The sequence below is a fragment of the Channa argus genome, chromosome 21 (assembly GCF_033026475.1).
Source record: "Channa argus isolate prfri chromosome 21, Channa argus male v1.0, whole genome shotgun sequence".
In the NCBI taxonomy this organism is placed as follows: Eukaryota; Metazoa; Chordata; class Actinopteri; order Anabantiformes; family Channidae; genus Channa; species Channa argus.
In genome coordinates, this window is record NC_090217.1 from 13,401,273 (window position 1) to 13,413,357 (window position 12,085).

General features: G+C 39.6%; 1 long non-coding RNA gene across 2 annotated transcripts in view; it reads right to left on the minus strand.

Moving 5' to 3' along the window:
* The window catches only part of LOC137106594 (uncharacterized), a 224,861-nt gene that overhangs the window by 124,632 nt on the left and 88,144 nt on the right, over nt 1–12,085 (minus strand). For both annotated transcript variants that reach the window (XR_010911978.1, XR_010911979.1), the window contains exon 4: nt 11,787–11,922. This is a non-coding gene — a long non-coding RNA (uncharacterized lncRNA). The remainder of the gene's footprint in view (nt 1–11,786; nt 11,923–12,085) is intronic.

The following is a 12,085-nucleotide window of genomic DNA, read 5'->3' on the forward strand; positions in this document are numbered from 1 at the left end:
TACTCTTCACTGCTGGCTACTGTACATCTCTCTCTGTTGCTTCTCTTCTCTCGTTGGGAAGCTGCATTAGCGTGGTCTGTGAAAGATTACCCTGCTTTTTCCCACTCCACAAAATGTGTTTAAACACTCTGACCTCACATTTCTTTTACATCTGTTTGGACAGTCTGGCAACAACCGTGTCAATAACTTCTTTTGTGCTTTGTATCTGTGTCAAAGTCACAGAAAATGTTTCAAACATCAAAACATTTAATAATGAAATCATTAAAACATTTAGGCTGAAGCCTCAGGACAACAATATGTTGAATGTTTATAGAGGTTCATAGGTGTTGTTGCTCATCAGCTTCACATTTTTAAGACATTGAAATACAATTTACATTCCCAATCTCAATCAATGTCCTATAGTATCAAATATATGTCCAAAACAATTTTTCTCCCACTATGACAGTACAACAGCTTTAAAAAGTATTCAAACTTCTTAATTACCTGCAAAATCGTTAGTGTTTTATTTTCATTTAACAATTCCTTATGACGAAGAAGAAACGTGTGTTTAATTTAAATCCAACTGTTACCTCATGTACAAAAGTATTTACACCACTTGCTGCAGCACTTGTTTTAATGCATCCTGTTTGTTTTAAATTTAATTGAGTTTCATCTACTACTTGATTCGAGTCCACGTGTGCCACACTTAATTAATCTGACATATTTCTGCAAGGCACACGTTTGAGTTTATAAGATCCTACAATTCATACTGCATGCCAGGACATAAACCTAGTTGTGCAGTTCAAGGGATTCTCTGAAGGCCTCTGTGATAAAATTGTGCTGGGGCACAGATAGGGGCAAGTGTATAAAAGCATTTCTAAAGCTCTAAGTGTTCCCACGAGCACCGTTTAAAACCACAAGGACTTTTCCTAGAGTCGGACATCTGGCCATGCTGAGTAACCAGACAAGAAGTCCTCTGCAGAGATCGGACCATCTCAGCAGCACTCCATCAATCAGGCCTTAATACTAGAGTGGTCGAGACAGACATATAACTCTGGAAGTGAGAAGTTTAGAACCACTCGGACCTTTCCTACAGTTAGTCCTCTGACCAAACTGGGTAATCTGACAAAACTGCCTTGGTCAGGGAGGTGACTAAGAGCCCAAAGGTCACTCTAACAGAACTTCAAAAGTTCTCTGCAGAGATGGGAGAATCTGCCAGAAGAATCTTTTCAGCACTACTTCAGTATTTCAACATTCCCATAACACAACTAATGGCCCCTAAGACAAAGCAGCAATTTTACTCCATTTCAAGTCCAGGTGTGGTAAAATACTGTCAATACTTTGCAAAGCTGTCATTGCAGCAAACTGGGGCCGCTTTGAGGAATCTTAGACAACAGGCTTATTACACTGTTATGTATTGTATGTTAAATGGTCAGGATACAAAACAAATGCCTCTTTAGGTTAGCACTTAACTGGAGTTAACTAATTGGAAGCATACAAATTAAATACTGGCTCTGGCTTAGCTATAATTAGTGCTGCTGTTAATTACATGGTTACAGTTACATTTATCAGATCCTTTAACTTTTTGAACACTTGTAGATGTAATCGTAGCTGTAACGAGATTTAGGTGCCATTTGGTCCAATGCATGTTCATTAACCCACAGGTTTTAGAGACTGTTGCAAATTTATTAAAATCCTAAACAAATCTCTAATTTGGAGTATTCAAAACCTTAATTGAGTTGTGTATAGACAGGCCATTGACAGCAGTTGTGCTTTAAGTCTTCTTGGGAATGTCTTCATAGGCATTGCACACCTAGATTTTGGCAGTTTGTCCTATTCTTCCTCGCAGATCCTCTCAAGCTCTGTCAGATTGAATGAAAGTGTCTGAGAACTGTCAATTTTTAGGTCTCCCCGCAGATTTTCTGGGAGGTTGAAGTCTGGGCTTTGACTGGGCCACTGAAGGACAGTCAGATTCTTTCAGATGGCCATGTCACTGTGAAACCATGCTCATATTGGAGTCTTAAAATAAGATAAACATGTAAACAGAAAAGAGCTTTCTGTGTTTGTCCTCTTGATTTCATTGTTTTCCTGCTTTTCTAAATTCCATTCCTCTTCTTGTACTCTCATTAGCTAAGTGAAACAGCCAGTCAGAGCCGTCTCTGTCACTGCTGCAGATTCAGCATGCTGAACTGACTGCCGACAGGGGTCTGAAAGCCAATGAGATGGGACAACACTCATCGAGTGCCTGACATTGGCTGACAACAAACTGTCAGCTTGGTGTATTATAGTCACAGCCCTCTGCTAGTAGAGAACTCATTGCTAGCTTTAAAAAAAACTAGGTTGACCAAAGCTTTTTATAGGTTAAAACATGCTTTCCAGTGCTATCCAATCTGTGTTGTGCAATCAGGTCAAATAATGACTTCAAATACCTTAATTTTACTCTGTAAAAAGTACACTGTAAAGTGCAGGGCGGCAGTGGCTCAGTTGGTAGACCATAGGGTGGGACGCTCACGCCCTGCTCTTCCTGACCACATCCAAAGTGTTCCTGGGCAAGACCCTGACCCCCCCCCCCCCCCAACAGCTCATCCCCATCCCCGGCCGCACATCGCAGGTCCGAAGCCCGTTGTGTCAGGAAGGGCATCCGGCATAAAAACCGTGCCAAATTAACATGCGGACAAATGATCCGCTGTGGCGACCTTGAACTCACAGAATAAGCCGAAAGGACTAAAAGAACGACCCACCGTAAAGTGCAACTTTTGTTTAGCAAAGAATGTGCTTTTTCCAACATAAGTATTAGAAAACCTGTACATAATCATCATTACTTTGAAATGTAATCAGAGTTATTAATTATTTCTGAAGTAGTTAATGGGGCTAAAAGTTCAAAGTGTCAGAAAGACATTGTGTTACAGTGCATACTGTTTCCTTCAAAACGAATGAAGGCCTCAGGAGCACTCTGTTTCAGTGACACACATCCCCCACAGCCTGAGACAGCAAAAAAGAGTAAAACAACATCAACACAACATTTGTTCCGTCATGATCAAAACTAACAAACATGGTCAAGAAGTGTATCATAAGAAAGACATAGTAAAATAATTTTACTTATTTTTTTTTCTCAAAGTAAGGGGATACAAAGTTTGTATCAACTGTATTATTGCTCCTTAACAGAAGTGGGTCTTTGATTAAAGCGGGCCACACAACAATGACCTTTATTAGGGAGGTAAATATTAGTGATGTGAGGTCCAGTTCACAGCTGGAGCTGAGACATTGCTGCATTGATTGTGTAGACAGTAGTGAGATTGTCAGAGGAATGTTGAATTTCAGTCTTTTGTCACTTCCCAAGACTTTCAAAGTCCAATCAATTGTTCTCATCAATAGCTTTTTTCCATAGGACTGTGTCCTCATTTTAATGAGATAACAGACTTTTAGAACTTTAAAGACATTCTTTAAAGAATTTCCCACACAGATTCCATGAGATCAGTCTTTGAAAATGTTCGTTACCATGCGCACATGTTTAATACTCATTATTTCCATCGTGATATTACAATAAAGCAGCATCGTAAATGTATGCAAGCTCACTGAACATTGCACATGGAAGGTTTTACAACATTCTGGATCTACTTGAAACAGCTCAGTGGCTGCCTCTGAAGCAGCGCAGCAGGACACAAGAGTGACTTCGCGGCTCAGCAGCACATCATATTTTATGAGACATCTCCTCTCCTCCGATGGGTTCCCCATGGCTCATGCCACAGCCATCAGTTGTCAGCAAAGGAGGCTGACAGCCAAACCACAGCGAGACAAGTAAAGCTAGAAAGCGCTACAGTAAGCTGAAAATGATAAAAACGGCTCGAGGCCTTTTCAAGTGCGATCTAACATGACACGTAAGAAAAATGCTTTACTATTTTACAGCAAACTGAACAGCGGGACAGTATCTAACCTATAAACACATCACACCTTGTCACCAGCAACACTTACCATTCAACTCAATGACTCAGAGCTGTGAAGGTGAGGGGTTTTCCAAATGACATTCTTAGGATTACCCTCCCACTCATTTCCCTGTCTCTCCTCCACAGCTGCATCAAATAAAGCATCGTTTCCCTTTGTAATGGCTGCTGTGAGGGCTTTGAGATTAGCCTAAATAAATATTAGGACCGGCGATTTTACTACATGGCTCATTGGCGTGGCAGATGACAGTTATTACATGCTGCGGGTTAAGAGGAGAAATCTGTAGAAAAGAGCAGGCCGAGATGGCAAAGGCAGATGGATGATAATGGCAGAGCAGATGTTTTTCTTTTTTCTTTTGCAAGGATGAATTACAAACATTTGCTTAATGATTTTTCAGCAGGTTTTTGAATATAAAAGAACGAGCAGTTCCCACTGAAAACTATGATAAGGAAGAAGATGAGGGAAGGTACAATTTCTGTCACTTCCCTTGTTAAGCAATGAAAATATTTCAAGACACAGCCAATACTGTTTCTTAGGTTTTGTGATATAAATTTGCATAAATGTGGATAAATATAGCCTTACACAATATGACATGGAGCATTGCTTCTTTGTAGAAAAATGAACTATAATGTGTTGTGACAATACATGTATGCATTACTGTTTAAAATGGATGCTGTGCTTTTACCTACTGTGGAACAGAGAAGAGACAAACACACAGCCTGAGGGGCTTTGTAAAATATCTTTGATTGGGTGAATTACTGGATACATTTCTGTCAGTCAGGGTTAATAAAGTGAAGAGCCAGACTGTGGGCTGAGAAGGGGATGTAGAAAGGCTCGAGGGGTTGCTGTTGGGTACTGAGGCTGTCTGGGTTTTGTCTGTCACTCAGAATGTGCTTACCACAATGGATGTGCCTTTATGCCTGACATGTCTAACAGCTGCAGTTTCATTTGCAGGCCCGTTTGAGCCCACTGAAATGAAATTAAGACTTGTAATCCTGCAATGACCATTGGCTGCCAAGACTTGCTCTCTGGAAAAACTTTTAGCGGGAAAATAATGATAACATTGGTATTTTTCGATTTGATAACAAACCCTCAATTCCCTGCAGCTGCTGTGTGACCAGGCTAAAGCGGTGTCAGGTTGTGTTTAACAATATACCAAAAATATGTAAAGTATTGCTCCATTAATTACTGGAGTCACAGTAATTATCAGTTTCCTGCTGGCAAATATCATTCACATCCACATCCCAGTCATAATTATGACTAAACACATCAAACTACAAGTCTTACTTGGTGCTGAAAAGTACAGAAATGTCACCAAAGTCTATTGTTATATTTAATGAATTGCTGAATTTTATGAGCCATACTGAATTGCATATAGGCAACATTTTTAATTTCTTGTTGCCAGTGCTTATGTTTTATTAGTTCAGCATAAATAGTCAAAGCAGGGTAAAATCAAAGACAAAAATAAAATCATTTGTGACTTTCAGGGTTTGTCTGGGGCCAACATTTTTACCTTTGGACTGTTTCTGTCCTCTTTCTGTTGGGCTAAATGTCTACAAAGACCTATACAGAGAAGGGCATTATGGGTAACGGTAGGTTGCAGAGGCTTGAAAAAGCCCCGCAGTGCACAACTTCCAAATCTCAATAGCGTGTTGTGTGGAGATGTGCGTCGCTGAGCTGGTTAGTTAATGTCATGGAATAGGGAGGTGGGATTGAAATTCAAAGGGAAAGAAAATGAACAAACAGAAAGAAAGAAAAAGCAGCTAAAGAGCAGTTGGCAGACAAGGTTCCAATGTATAAACACAACTTGCCCAACAATTAGTTGTAGTGTTTATGCTGCAGAAACAGCTGGGGATGCATCTAAACATCTGCTAAGACTTTCAAAGACTAAACACCTCACAAAATCAGTGATCGGTGATGAACGTGATTAGTTATAAAAAGGTAAAATAGCTACTCTGGTTCTGTTTCAAGATATCGGTGATGGGAGGTCCAGCTCTTATTAAAGATTCAGCCCCCATGGCTCCCAAATACTATCACTTAGAGCCTTATATTTTAGCCTAAATTAGCAATCATGAATGGTCTGTGTGTTGGTTAACTTTTTTATCCAGTGTTACAATAAAAGCCTTTTTTTTTCATTAGAAAAAAATACAGTTACTATTGTTCAACATTTTAATCAAACCACAGCAAACCAATGAAATAAATAAAGGCCATGACGTCATGACACGTCAGCCCCCCTTCTTTCTTCCACCTAATGGTATGATACTAGTCTGCTTATCAAAATAAGGTCCCACCCCTGTCTGCATGGATTCTCAGCAGAGCTCAGCAGGTGGCTAAAGATTTGGCTTTCCCTGATGGGAGTCTGCTCTTGTTGTTCGCCAGAAAGAATCAGCTCTTTCACAGCTCGTTCACGAACAACACATCACTACAATTTATAAAAATTACATATAACATGTTATTTAATGTGCTTTGGAGGTGCTAGTTATAATCTAGAGCAGGGGTGCCCACACTTTTTTGGCTTGTGAGCTACTTATAAAATGACCAAGTCAAAATGATCTACGTACTATAAAAATACAAAACATATTTATTGATGAATATATTGAGAATTCTTTATGTGCACAATATATGTTGGTGTAGCTTGCATAACTACACGAACCCATATTGCACAATACAACTCTGTAAATACTTCATTATTACCTTACTCTGATCACTTCCACTGGATAGAATTAGCCAGGGATGCATAGTCCGGAGGGTATCTCGCTAGCTTGCTGGAGATTTGCTACACTTGAAGCCGTGGTATCCATGCGCATGCGCGGTGACCCATGTGTCACAAAAGGTCAGATGTCAGACTGGCTGCCCTGTATGTCAATCAAGTGACAAATGTCATAGTGAGGACGGATGATGGGCTGACGTCTACTTTGTTAATTCCATGCGATCTACCCACACTACCTCTGGGCACCCCTGATCTAGATTAACCATTTCCTGCTATTTAGAGTCTGTAAGCCTAACTCTCTCCTCACTATAGCTTCTAATTCAATGTATGTGAGCGATTTACCCATAACTTGTTTCCAAAATATCTGTTTCCTTAAAATATTTGTATTATGTCTGTAATGCCTGCTGTTACGTCCATGGCAGGCCCATAGCCAGTATGCTGAAATACACCATAAAGACAGGAGGCCTGTGCTGGAGCTGATGATCTTTCTAACAATACAGACAAGACTTAAAATGTACTGCTGGTGTAAAATGTAAGGTTTCTCCACCAATCACTGTTCCTGTCATAATATCATCTTTTTGACAGAAAAACACCATATATATTTCTGGTTACCCAAAACAATTGAATTGAACTGATTTCCATGTTAAAACTGACTTTTTAAATTCAAGTTAATGATCAAAAGCTCTGGCCAACTGGCCAAAGGTTCTACATCACTCATAATTATTTAAAATGACTGCTTCTTTTCACGCTATCCTGTATAACAGTACACATGAGTCCTTTTTTCTACAAACCACAATCTCACAGAAAATGTCTTTCAAACTCTAACACATACGTAGCAGCTCAGGGTTTGTTTGCCATATCTAGACTCTGCCCATCATTGGAGTGTAGTCCATCTTCCCGTTTCCAAAGCCAAACAATACCTGAGCATCTGAACAAAATAATTAGTGTATCAGCTGTATGTTTCTTATAGAAACAAAATACATTTCCTGTTCTATAATAGTCTTGCACTCTCCAACAATTTTCTCGTCAATTTAAGTATGTGCCTGAGATCTCCAGAACACCAGAGGACAGAAGTGCAGGCAAGCGTTGTCAAGATTGTAAACAATGGCGGGGAAGCACAGAAGGCTAAGAGCCTCACTAAAGCTAACACTACACTGGCTTTTTTTTTTACCCAGGATTTAATGTGCGATCATTGTTGAATAAGGTGGATGCATCAACCACAGTAAGTGGATGGCAATGTCATGGTCTTCACTGAAACGTAGTTGCACAGTGGACTACCTGACAAAACTATTGAGCTAGCAGGATGTTACACACTCCTGGCAGACAGGACAGCAGATGACTCTGGTAAGACCAGAGGTGGAGGACTGGAGGACCTATCGGGACGAACCTTCAAGGTATCCTGGTGGGGGCGGTCTGCCAACAAAAGACGTCTGGTGGTCCTAGCACCTCACAGAGGACACCAAGCAAAACTTTTCAGCGCAATGATCCCACGATGGAAGAACGAGCTAGAAAACTTTGCACGGTCAGCAACCTCAATCCCAATATTCAAATGATGAGATACAAGGTGGAGGTACAACACCTTGCTCCATGGTGCGCTAACAATAACCCGCTCCTCAACTCCACCAAGACTAAGGAGATGATTAGCACAAATATCGGTTACGTTTGTGTCACGCTGTGTTACATAAGTACGTAACTGTAGATGAATGTGCAAGGATTTTGCATGTCTAGACTGGACAGGTTCCGCAAATGAGTCTTTGGGCAGGTGCTGCTTATAAACCTTAGATGAGGTAAAGCGGGTGACTACACTAATCAGTCACACCAGTAGCACCACCTAGTGGTTTTCATGTGTTGTGGATTGAGGCTTATTATTGGAAACTTTTAATGCTGACAATGGTCAACTGAACTTGCATAGCATAAAAAACAAATGTCTGCTGTAAAACAATTAAATATATAAAAAAATGCCTATACACAGTGTAAGAAAATTGTAAAATACACATTTGTCTCATCAACATAATATTTAGTGCAGATTCGGCCCACTCAGTACAATTGTTAATTTCTAATTAATTTATCAAGAAGGGTGCAAACTTTTCAATTAATGTAATTTTCTTTTGTTTCTTTTTATACGCTCCTTGAAAAGTTTTGTCACTTTTGATGATAAAGGAACATTTGTAGCAGCCGAATGTGCACTAAATTTGATTCGATTTAACATTATTGTCCTTACTGATGGAAAAAATAATATCTTCATTTTACTCCTCTTGCCATTTCAAAATACGGGGATGCAAGCTTGTGCACCCGACTGTACAAATTTGTCCTAGCACTTGAAAAATTGGATATTTTTATGTCTAGGTAAGGTAAGGAGAGAGGAAAAATCCAAACAACAAAAAATAAGTTTTATTTTAAAAAAATTTAAGCATATAATATCCAAGTTACTTACAAAGCAACCAACATTCTTTATTGTGACCTTGACAAATGAACAGCTTCCTAAAAACCCTCTCAAGTGTATTAAGTGGGGAAAAAAAATCTTTTTATAGCTCTGTGTAGCACCTCTGTGAAGGTTTCCCGAAAGCAGTTTGAACAAACTACAGTGTCAGGTGTTCTGTCTGTTTTCTGGCCCTTTCTTAAAGTAATTGGGCATAATGAGCTGTAACCCTTTTAAAGGCTGTGCACACTTGCTCAAAAACTGGTATTTCCACAGGCCAGTACATTTCAATGTCTGTAGCAAAGATTTTAGATGCCAAAAATACACTATGATGTGTCAAAAAGATGAGGATTATGATCTCTGGAGGATGTTTTGATTAAACACCATTTAAATAGTTTTTGTTCAAAACAAACTTTGTTTTACTACAGCTCAAAAATATATACAGAATATATTGATACATTTGCCTGGTGTAATTTGATGCATTTTTCACCCCCCCATGCAAGTCTGATCACTCAATACAACAATCAGATGTGACCTTAATGTTGACAACAAGGACACTAGCAATGGATTACTTGTCAATTTGACTGCATAACAAAATCATGGAGTTGGAAGATGAATTGCTCTGCAAAGCAGGCAAGACAAGTGGTGTGTGTGTTCATTTAAACCCGATTTATGTATTTAACAGCTTACGACTGGCTGTACGTGACAGAGTGCCACCAGGCGCCTAATTCAGATGTATAAGAGCTAACGCAGACAACATCTGACTGACAGGCAAAACATAAGACTTGGAAACAATTATCCTTGAGCTCTGCAGAATTCTGTGATAGGTGAACAGTCCATTTAGTGATAAATGCTCAGTATTTAGCTAAAGTCAGTTTCTTCCATCGGCATGTGTGCAGCTGGTTAGCTGTTCTGGTGTTTTCCTTTGAAAAGTGTCCTAAGTGTTATCATCATTGTTAGCAACAATGCTGCCACCAGTGCTGATTTAATCACAGTCTGTCAATGTGTCCTGCACAGCTGGAAGCTTTGTGTTCTATGTTGATCATTAAGTGTTGCAGGCCATCTGCACAAAAGGAAGGCTACTCGTGATCAATATGTCAACAACAATGACAGCTTTGACCATGAGAAATGCCCGCGGTGTTTGACCACATTTACATGTGGAAGACATTCTCCATTACAGATTTCCTTTACACCACAATTTCGTATAAACATCTTTGCCTGAGGTGTTCTACACTAGCTGTTATATTGCACATCTCATGAAAATAATAGAAATGTAAATGACAGAAATGATGGTAAATAGTAAATGGTCTGTACTTATAGAGCACTTTTCTACCTGTTGGTACTCAAAGAGTTTTGCACTGCTTCTCATTCAGCCATTCGCACTCACAATCAAACACACACACTCATGCGGCTGCAGCTGGCCAACACTCACCGGGAGCAACTAAGCTGGGGTTCAGTGTCTTGCTCAAGGACACCTCGACATGTTTCCGGAGGAGTGGGGAACAACTTTGGGATTATCTACTAAGTAAGGCAACACAATCACCAAAAATGGCAAAATGACAATGAAGACAACAAACAAAGAGCCCCTTAAATGGTCAAAAGAGGCTATTGTCTCCAAAAACACAATGGTCCCGAAGACATGTAAAAAGATCACCTATATTAGATGGCAAGAAAATCACAATGACACATACAGTAAAACTGGAACCTTAAAATTCTCTCTTTATTCGGAGGCTGTGTACACTACGTGAGAATTCTTGAGATTATCCACACTTTATGTCCACGCGTGGAGCACGTTGCTCTGCCCTGAATTATCAGGAGGATTTAAAGCAAGCGAATGGGCATGTTGACAACATTTCTATCATCCGCTTGCCACTGCATCTTTGTTTGATTGATTGATTGATTTTATTTATTTATTTATGCACGGCTCAGATGTGCTGTAAATAATCACTGTTCTCACAGCAGTTTTCTATCATGTCGTTAACCCTGTACATACTGACCCCTCACTGAAATCAAGCTCAGTTTCTGTTTGTTACATGCATGAAACACAATATTGGACAATATCTGGGGCATATTTCTCAGGACACTGTCCAGAGTTCATAAGTGAAAGACAATAGAGAGACACAGAATGAGTACTAATAAATGGCAAATTATAGATAAAAACATCAAACAACCTCAAAGATAAAACAACACAAAACCACCACACAGTGACGCATAACAGCCAAAGACACACGATGACAAGAGATGAAAACACTGACAAAAAACAACTTTAATCAGGAAAAAATAAAGAGAATCAAAGAAAGCACAAAGAGACACAAATCACAGACAAAGAGAGGACGACAAAAAACAGAATTTCCACAAATGAAAACAGACAACAAAAACACAAAAATAACCTGAGGGAAAAAATAAAATAAAATAAAAAAAACAACACACTGTTGTGCCATTTGCAGTCTTTTGTGTCTATTTCCTGTCTGTGCCCTGAATAAGAGGCATGAGGGTTTTTATGTGAACGTAAAAGGCAGTTTATTCATTCCAAGAACCCTCAAATGTGAGGTTTTGTCCAGTTTAATAACATGCCCCTCTTCATAAAAATGAACTGGCCCCATTCAAATGTTTCTAACCCTGTATGTAAATGGGCCTATACATGTTTAAACACATCCGGGAGATTTCATGTTTGTGTGTCTCTGTGGCTCACTATTTTCCGCATGGCCACTTATCAGTTTAATATGCTCCACTCACCTCTTGATTCTGTCCCTTTGCTCCACCGCGGCCTGTCACCTCATTCCCGGTGGTTGCAGCGTGTTGCATGTGACACCACGCGCCTCACCTTGTTATCTGATATCTTTCTTCCTCTTTATGTCCGATCTTCTGGAACCTTTGTCAAGCAGGGAGGAAGGAATGCACAAACAAAATCAACATCATTAAAGTCAGAAATTCTTTCTTATTCATTTGAGCATTCAGGCTCTACGCATCACATTTATTTAGAGGTCGCAAATTGATTCAATTTGCTGTGTTTGCATCACGCTCGGTTCAGCAGC